This window comes from Jaculus jaculus, chromosome 5 (assembly GCF_020740685.1).
Source record: "Jaculus jaculus isolate mJacJac1 chromosome 5, mJacJac1.mat.Y.cur, whole genome shotgun sequence".
NCBI classification, from domain to species: Eukaryota; Metazoa; Chordata; class Mammalia; order Rodentia; family Dipodidae; genus Jaculus; species Jaculus jaculus.
Genome location: NC_059106.1, coordinates 53,060,182 through 53,069,033, shown reverse-complemented (window position 1 = coordinate 53,069,033; position 8,852 = coordinate 53,060,182).

Sequence of the window (8,852 nt, the reverse complement as noted above, 5' to 3'; positions counted from 1 at the left end):
CCCACCCCTTGGCTCTAGATTGACCTTGGCATTCTGCTAAGTAGAATGTAGCAAAAATGATGGTTTCTATGTCCAGGGCCCAAGTAGTTCTGTGGGGAATGCTCACATCCACCTGGAGGAAGCCAGGCCTCACCTTCTGGGGAGTGAGAGCCCAGCTCAGCTGAGGCCACACATGTGCAAGAGAGCCCTGCTGAGCCCAGGCTAAACTGTGAACTGCATAAAGGCACTGCTTTAAGTTGTGATGTTTGACTGTGGCTTATTACACAACCACAACCAGCTGATGATGTTGGTATCTCGTCACAGAGCACCAAGATTCCTGGGTTCTCCGCACTGTGCCAGACATGGAGGTTATATAGCCCCCATCCTCTCTCTGGCGTACATGGGCTGAGAAGGTCAGACTCCCTTAGTGACCAAAAGCAGAACTGCAATCATGCAGTAGGCCACCCAATGCACATTTACTGAGCACGTGCTGTTGCATGCCAGGCACAGTGATGAGCAGTAGCGAATCAGAAATTGAAAGGGAACCGGCACACAAACGTAATCAGGTCTTAGAAACTTGAGGAGAATGCTGAGGGCCATAGCGGTTTTTAGGAGTCCTGAAAGTTAAAACCTGGATTGAGAAAGGGAAGAACTGTGAAGACAGAAAGGGATGCCAGAAACGGGCAGGTGGTGGAGGCCCAGACAACCAGGTGCCCTGAGCTCCACCCGGTCTAGTCCCTGGTCCGTCCATCCTCACCCCACACTCACATGTCCAGAGAGTACACCTGCAGGAGGGAGGCTGAGGCCTGTGAGCACCAGGGAAGGGTTCATGCATGACATTTGCGTGACCAGACCATGCCAGTGGCACCTCCCCAGCTGACCCCAGCAGGTTGCCAGACCAAGAGGCCGGCCAAGGTGGAGGAAACGGGGCCAGGGCGAGTCTCAGTGTGGAGTACCAGTTTCTGTGTGGGACCCTGGCCTCTCTCCTGTTCTTGGGGCCCATCTCCTAGTCTGGAAGTAGATGGGACAGGTCTGGGTGGTGTGAGAGCAAACCCCAGTCAGAGTCACGCCCTGAATCTGGGAAGAGGAGCCACGGCTGCAGAATCGTTGCCTACACTCCCTGGCCACTCTCACTGTCCAGGAAGAGTAGATTCATCTATAGCGAGGACCATCCATGTCTTAAGCCAGGCCCTGTGCTAAGGGCAGAAAAACAAAGATATAGTTTGCTCCAAGGGCTGTCAGACGAAGGAGCCAGACACAGGGATGGGTAATTGCAAAACAAGCTGGGAAGTTCTGGCCTGGGGTTGGCTCAGGGAGTAATGACTACTGTGAAGAGCAAAGCTCCCTTGAGGAATGCTGGAGACCTAACATCTCCTGTAGAGACCACAACGAGGCGGAGCAGCTGGGAGGCCAACCGGGGAGTGCAGAGCCCTCTAGGTAAAGGAGCTGAGGATAATCCAAAGTACACAGACAAGCAGGGGATGTGGCTCTGTTGGTAGAGTGTGTGCCTAGCATGCGAGGAAGCTCCGTGTTCAGTCCCCAGCACTGCATTAAAAACAATGGATGGTGGGGCTGGAGAGATGGCTTAGCCATGACGGCTCTTGCAGGTGGCCAAGCCAAAGGGCCTAGGTTCGATTCCCCAGGACCCCTGTAAGCCAGGTGCACAAAGTGGCATATGTGTCTGGAGTTTGTTTGCAGCAGCTGGAGGCCTGGTGTGCCAATTATCTCTATATCTGTCTCTCTCTCTTTCTCCCTCTGCTTCTCTCTCTCTCTCAAATAAATAAAATAAAATAATGCATAGTGGTGCATGCCTATAATCCCAGCAGGTGGGGGCAAACAAGAGCCCCTCATCTTCTCACCCTTCCCATCACAGCTGAGCCCTTCTGAGTCTTGGACCCTTCAAGCCAGAAACCTGGATGTCAGATTCTTCTTCTCAAATCCCACATCCCACCTCCAAGCTGTTGCCACTGCCTTCCCAATGCATCTAGACTATGTGTTTATAGAATAGCCAAATCATTGTATGCAAATAAGATATAAGATGAAAACATCCAGACCCTGCCTCCAACCATCTTGGGATTAGATCCCATCTCTAACCCTATGCCTGGTTACTGTACCCTCTCTTCAGGGTTCTCCCTGCATCTGCCTACTCCCAATCTTCCCACACAGAAGTGGGTCAACAGGATGCCTAGGTCTACCTGGGTCACCTCTCATCTGCTGCCCAGTAGCTGCCAGTGAGCTTACATCTGCAATGTGACCTGCATCTCCAGGGTTTCCTTCTCCCCCGTCCCCCTCAAGGTCTTTCTCCCTTGCCCAGTGTGCTGTTCACACATTCATATTCCTAACGTATGGTCTGCCTCCCCCACTGGAACAGAAGCTTATGACGGTAAAGCATCTTTGTCCCTTTCCATCATTGGTGCCTACGCGGAGTGGCTGGAGGTCAAGAGGGAATGTGGAACGTGAAGAACTTTTTAAGTAGCTCCGCACAGGGAATGTGGAAAGCAAGGGTAACATTTAGAGGGAGTAAGAGAAATAGCAGCCAGAGTCAGGTCCAGGAGAGCCTGGGTCCTTCATCCTGGGGGCAGCAGAGGTCTGCGATGTTGGGGACTTTCCATTGCCCTCCACTTGTGTGGCCTTGGGTCCTCCCAACTTTCTAGAGCACCAAGGTCCTCAAGAGAATGATGGGCATCTGGGACCACAAAAGCATTGGCACCATATGGGGGATATACCAGGCTGTGGTGGGGCTGCCATGCCAGTACCTCCCTGCATCACTCCTGGCACTCATAGAGGTGCTTTGGATGCAGAGGTAGGGGGAGTTGTTTTTCTTTTAGATGTGTGTGTGTGCACATGTGGTATGTGTGTGTAGTGGGTACTGTGTAGTGTGTCTGTGTGTGTGGCATGTGTGTGTCATATGCAGTGCGTTTCTGTGTGTGTGTACTGTGTGCTGTGTGTCCGTGTATGGTGTGTGGCGTATGGTGTGTGTGTGTGTGCAGTGTGTCCGTGTGTGGGGTATGTGTGTGTCATATGCAGTGCGTTTCTGTGTGTGTGTACTGTATGGTGTGTGTCTGTGTGTGTGGTGTGTGGCGTATGGTATGGTGTGTGTGGCGTGTCCATGCATGTGGTATGTGTTGGTGTGTGTGTGTGTGTGTGTGTGGCATGTGCTTCTGTGGGTGGATGTGCATGTCCTATACATACGGATGTGGAGGCCAGAGGAGAATGCAAGGTGACCTCCTCTACTGCTTTCCACTTCATTGCCTTGAGGCAGAGTTTTGCAGTTAGGCCGGCCGGCTACTGAACCCCAGCAATCCTCCTGTCTGTGCCCCACCCCACAGAGCACTATAGTTACAGGCAGAGAGGCCAAGCCTGACTGTTTTGTTTCTTTGTTTGTCTCTTTGAGGTAGGGTCTCACTCTAGCCCAGGTTGACCTGGAATTCACTATGTAGTCTCTGACTGGCCTTGAGCTCATGGCGCTCCTCCTATTTCTGCCTCCCCATTACTGGGATTAAAAGTGTGTGCCACCATGCCCAGCCATGCCTGACCACATTGGTGTGACTGTGAGACATTCTCTGGTCAGCCAGCTGGAGACAAGTGGGTGACCGGGTCTGTGGGTCACTGAGTGCTTGCAGGTGGCTCAGGTGGCCAGGTATAATTGAGATCACCTGAGGAAGAGTGGCCCGGGTTCCAGGAGCCTGAATGTGGGAACAGAGAAATCTCTCCACTCCCCAGACCCTGTAGATTCTGGAACAGGCAACTTCCAGGTCCCAATTGCCCATCTCGGGGCAGGCGCATGGAACTCCTAAGCAATCTCATGCAGGTGCCTGATGGGACTGCTCCATTCTACATGGCTATCATGCTAGGAGGCCCAGTGCCGCATGACTGCCCCTGAGGACGCCCCTCCACAGGCTAGTCCCACAAGAAACCAGAATTGGAGCAGCTTGGAGGAGGGGAGAGGTTCAACACTGCCCGCAGAGCTCCTCACTTCCGGTTTGGGCTGGAACACTTCCTTTCCCGTGACCTGGAGGTGAACTGGAGTGAGGAAGCTGAAGCGAGGAGGACTTCTCTCAACTTCTTTTCCTCTGGTCCTCAGTTTCCCTCATCTCAGCAAAGAACAACAGGTATTTGCATACACCCACCCCTTCCTGGGGCTTTTTCTCACGAATGGTGTCATGGATCACTGGTGGGATTCCAGGAATTGTTCATTCCCATTTCACTGATGGAAACATAGGTTCACTGTCGCAGGTGCCCCCTAGTCTGCAGAGGCCTGAGAGGCAAGTCTTTTGGTGTGAAATCTCTTGTTTCCTGTGACAGTTCATCTTCATTGTCCACCTGACTGGATTTGGAATCACACAGGAAAGCAGACAGGTTCTGGGAATGTCTGCGAGGATGTTTCCAGAGAGTGTGAGATGAGAAGGAAAGAATCAACTGCATGTACCCAGCACTTTCCCAAGGCAAGAAGGAATACCAGCATTCCTCTCTCTCTTTCTCCTTTCCTCCCTTCTTCCCCTCTCTCCTTCCTGACTGTGGACACAGTATAACCAGTCATCTCATGCTACGATGCCCCCACCCCATTTGATGCCTTGTAGTCTCTAAAACTGCGAGTAAACCCTTCCTTCCTTAAGTTGCTTTTGTCAGACATTTGTTGCAGCCAGAGAGGAGTAACTAATAACTTCCCATCTCCTTTAAAAAAAAATAAACAAAAAAACTTTTTATTTATTTTGAGAGAGAGAGAGAGAGAAAGAAAGGGCACACCAGGGCCTTCAGCCACTGTGAATAACTCCAGACACGTGTGCCCCTTGTTCGTATGTGTGACGTTGTGTGCTTGTGTCACTGTGCATCTGGCTTACATGGGACCTAGAGATTTGAACATGAGTTCATAGTTCACAATCGCTTTAACAGCTAAGCCATGTCTCTTCAGTCCCCATACCCCTCTTGAGGAGGATTTGGGACTAGAAGCTTCCTTGAAGTTCAAACTCAGGAGTCAAGATTCAATTCCTCAATGATTCTGAGTCATGCATGTGGTTTCTCTGGGTCTTAATGTCCTTGTATAAAGGAAGCTATGAAGAGCCCCCACTGCAGTGGGCTGCAAGGAGGGAGAGAGGAGGCGATGTGGGACACAGGGCTTAGTGTACAGTTAACCCTGCTCTTCTTCCCTGGGGGACATTCTGGGATTACAGACCTCTGCTCCAGCAGACTGCTCCTGCAGAGTTACCCATGTGGGCCAATCGGTTCCCATTTTTTAATTTGCTGCATGCTCCTGCCCCCAGTGCTGGAAGACTTGGTATTCTTCTCCAAAACATTGCTTGCTCGTCCTGTTTGGTGACATCAGCCACTTGTTAGGAAACCACAACTGGGGAAGCTGACAATGGGTTACTGTCCTCTCAGGAGGAAAGGGCTATATGCATGGTCAAGGGTGAGCCAAGGAGGCAGCAGTGCTTGGGCCTAGCCTAGCCCAGGGTCAGGCCAGGCATGAGTGTTAGGGGTGTCTGAGGTCTTGAGGTAATAATTTCCCAAGTGCCCTCAGAACCTTCTTTTCTGCCTCCCTTCCTTCCTTCCTCCCCTCCTCCTCCTCCTCCCACTCTCTCCTACTCCCTTTTCCTCCCAGTACCCACTAGAGGGACCAGATTGTCTCTCTAAACCACAGCTTTGGTTCTGCCAGGTTTCCGTTTGGGAGGTCACAGACAATCCATTTCCACGAACTTCTCCTTCCTCCACCTGTCCCGGTTTGCCACATTGAGCCTGAGGACCTTCTGGCCAATACCCAAGCCAGGACAGCGGTCTCCAGCTGTCAGTCACCAGACCCCATGCTGGTGTTCTTTTGTTTGTTTGTTTGTTTATATGAGAGAGATCGAGAGTGAATGAAAGAGGCAGAGAGAGAGAGAGAGTGAGAGAGAGAGAGAGAGAGAATGGGCGCGCCAGGGCCTCCAGCCACTGCAGACGAACTCCAGACGCGTGCACCCCTTGTGCATCTGGCTAACGTGGGTCCTGGGGAATTGAGCCTTGAACCAGGGTCCTTAGGCTTCACAGGCAAGCGCTTACCCGCTAAACCATCTCTCTATCCCCCCCCCCCATGCTAGTGTTCTTATCCTGACCTTATTCAGTCCCCAAACCCACTTCTGTAGGCTTGTTATTAACCCAACCTGCGGAAGGGGAAAGTGAATGCCAGGAGGGATGACATGACCTGACCAAAGCCACATAGCAGCCAGAGGCCAAGCTGTGAGCCCCTCACCCCGTACTCTCGGCATGAGGGGCTGTTGTGTCAGTGGGCATGATAGTATGGTGGAAGCAAATCCAGTGTCCTGTCCCTCTCTCTGCAGGACATTGCCTGCCTGGAGCATGGCTTGTCTATTGGCAGGACTCCACCAAGGTTCCAAGCAGAGGGGCCAGGAATTATAGTAGCACCAGATGTAACCCGGAATGGCCACTAGGTGTTGCTCAACTCCTAGAAAAGGGTTGGTTCTTCACAAAGAGGGCTCCAAAGCTAGGAGTAGGGGACAGGGGAGGGGGAGGGGCAGAGTCTCCAGAGGGAGAGAAAGTGGACCTGGGTCAGCAGGGAGCAAGAGCCACTCCTTCTGGCCTCAGAGCAGTTGACCTCATGATTTCTGGCTTCAAAAGAGTGATCAGGAGACTCAAGGGAACTTGCCGTGGAAGCAGAGAACTGCCAGTCAATCCGCTCACCCCAGCTCCACTCTGATGTCCTCTGGGGCACCTCTGGGACTGCCAGACACTTGGTTCATCCTCATCTGTGCTGCCCATGCCACTTGGCACCATGGTCAGAAGGTCATGGACACGTGGGCCAGCCTCCCCTCCCAGGCCTGGGCTACAGGCACAGCATCCATCCCAGTGACATGGGATGGAGACTATGTCTTCCTCCAGTGTCTCATAGGAAGCTGGATCTGGGGGCTGAGGAGATGGATCTGTGGGTAAAGTGCTTGCTGTGCAACATGAGCACCTGCGTTCGGATCCTCAGACCCCATGTAAAAGCCACATGTGGTGGCCTATGCCTGTAACCCCAGCACTGGGGTGTGGGAGACATAAACAAGAAGATCCCTGGGACTTACTAGTTAGCTAGTCAGACTGAATTGGTGAGCTCAGGTTCACCCTGGTCACAAAAACTAAGGTGGGGACTGGAGAGATGGCTTAGAAGTTAGGGCTCTTGCCTGCGAAGCCCAAGGATCCAGATGCGATTCCCCAGCTCCCAAGTAAGCCAGATGCACAAGGTGGCGCGTGCATCTTGAGTTTGTTTGCAATGGCTGGAGGCCCTGGCATGCCCATTCCCTCTCTTATCTGCCTCTCTCTCAAATTAATTAATTAATTAAAAAATAAATCATTAAAAACAAAGATGGAAGCCAGGCATGCACGCCTTTAATCCCAGCACTTAGGAGGCAGAAGTAGGGGGATCACTGTGAGTTCAAGGGCACCCTAAGATTGCATAGTGAATTCCAAGTCAGCCTGGGCTAGAGCAAGACCCTGCCCGGGGGAAAAAAAAACAAAACAGGAAGATGGATAGTAATTGAGGAAGGCAGCCGATATGGTCCTCTGGCCTCCACACACATGCACGCATACAAACACACAGGCATGCAAATGTGCATGTGCCTCTACACACACACACACACACACACGAACACTCAAATACATGTGCATACCACACTCATGCACAAGTAAGACAAAAACAGAAGCTGGGATCTGCAATGCGGAAAGACAGACTGCTCCACTGAAGACTGGGGGAGAGCCATGTCCTTAGCCCCGCCCTCCTCGGAAATGCCCCAGCTCCTGTTCCCAGGAAACCCCACAGCTCCGGAAGCAGCAGCAAGAACCGTGGCCACTCCGCACCTGAGGACCAGGATGTACACATGGAGAGGAGCCTGGATGAGGAAGGGGGGGGCTGGGACTAGAGGCTGCCCTGCAGCTTCCTATGCACCCCAATGGTGGTTTGACTCAGGTGTCCCCCATAAACTTAGGTGTTCTGAATGCTAGGCCCCAGCTAATAGAGATTTGGGAACTAATGCCTCCTGGAGGGAGTGTATTGTTGGGGGCGGGCTTATGGATGTTATAGCCAGTTTCCCCTTGCCAGGTTTGGCACAGTCTTCTGTTGCTATTATCTACCTTATGTTGGCCAGGGGGTGATGTCCACCATCTGCTCATGCTTTCATTTTCCCCTACATCATGGAGCTTCCCCTCTGGTCTGTAAGCCAAAATAAACCCTTTTTTCCTCAAAAGCTGCTCTTAGTCAGGCAATTTCTTCCAGCAATGTGAACCTGACTGCAATACCCACTTTCACTTTTTAAAAAATATTTTTATATTTTATTTATTTATTTGCAAGCAGGAAGATAGAGAGAGAGAGAGAGCATGGGTGCGCTAGGGCCTCCAGCCAATGCTGCAGGGTGAGGCTTCCCATCATCTATTCACAGACATCTCCCTGCCTCTACCTCCACCCTGCTCGGCTGTCTCTCCCCGGTGACAATGTCCCATGTGGCCACTGATAGAGCAGGCTGTGTTTCCTAGTGGCGGATCTCAATGTGCACACTGGGGGTTGGCATCTGCGGGTCTTTGGAGTCAATATGGGATGAAGGCAGAAGTCACACATACGATGGGGGACTGGTCATGCAGAAGCAGCTGGCCGACCCCGAGGTGGAAGGTAAAGGGAGCAAGGGACAGAGGGGGGCCACCTGGAGAAACACAGAGCTGGGGCCAGTGGAGAAGCATGCCTGCTGGCTGAACTCCTTCCTGCCTGAGTCCTCAGATCCACACTTCCCCCAAGTACTGACATTCTTCGCTCGCTCTCTCTCTCCCAGCTTCCGGAAATGTCCCTCCCACCCTCCTTCCTTGACCTTTGCCCTTTCACTTTTGTGCTCCTCTTCATTGACCTGGATCCCAAC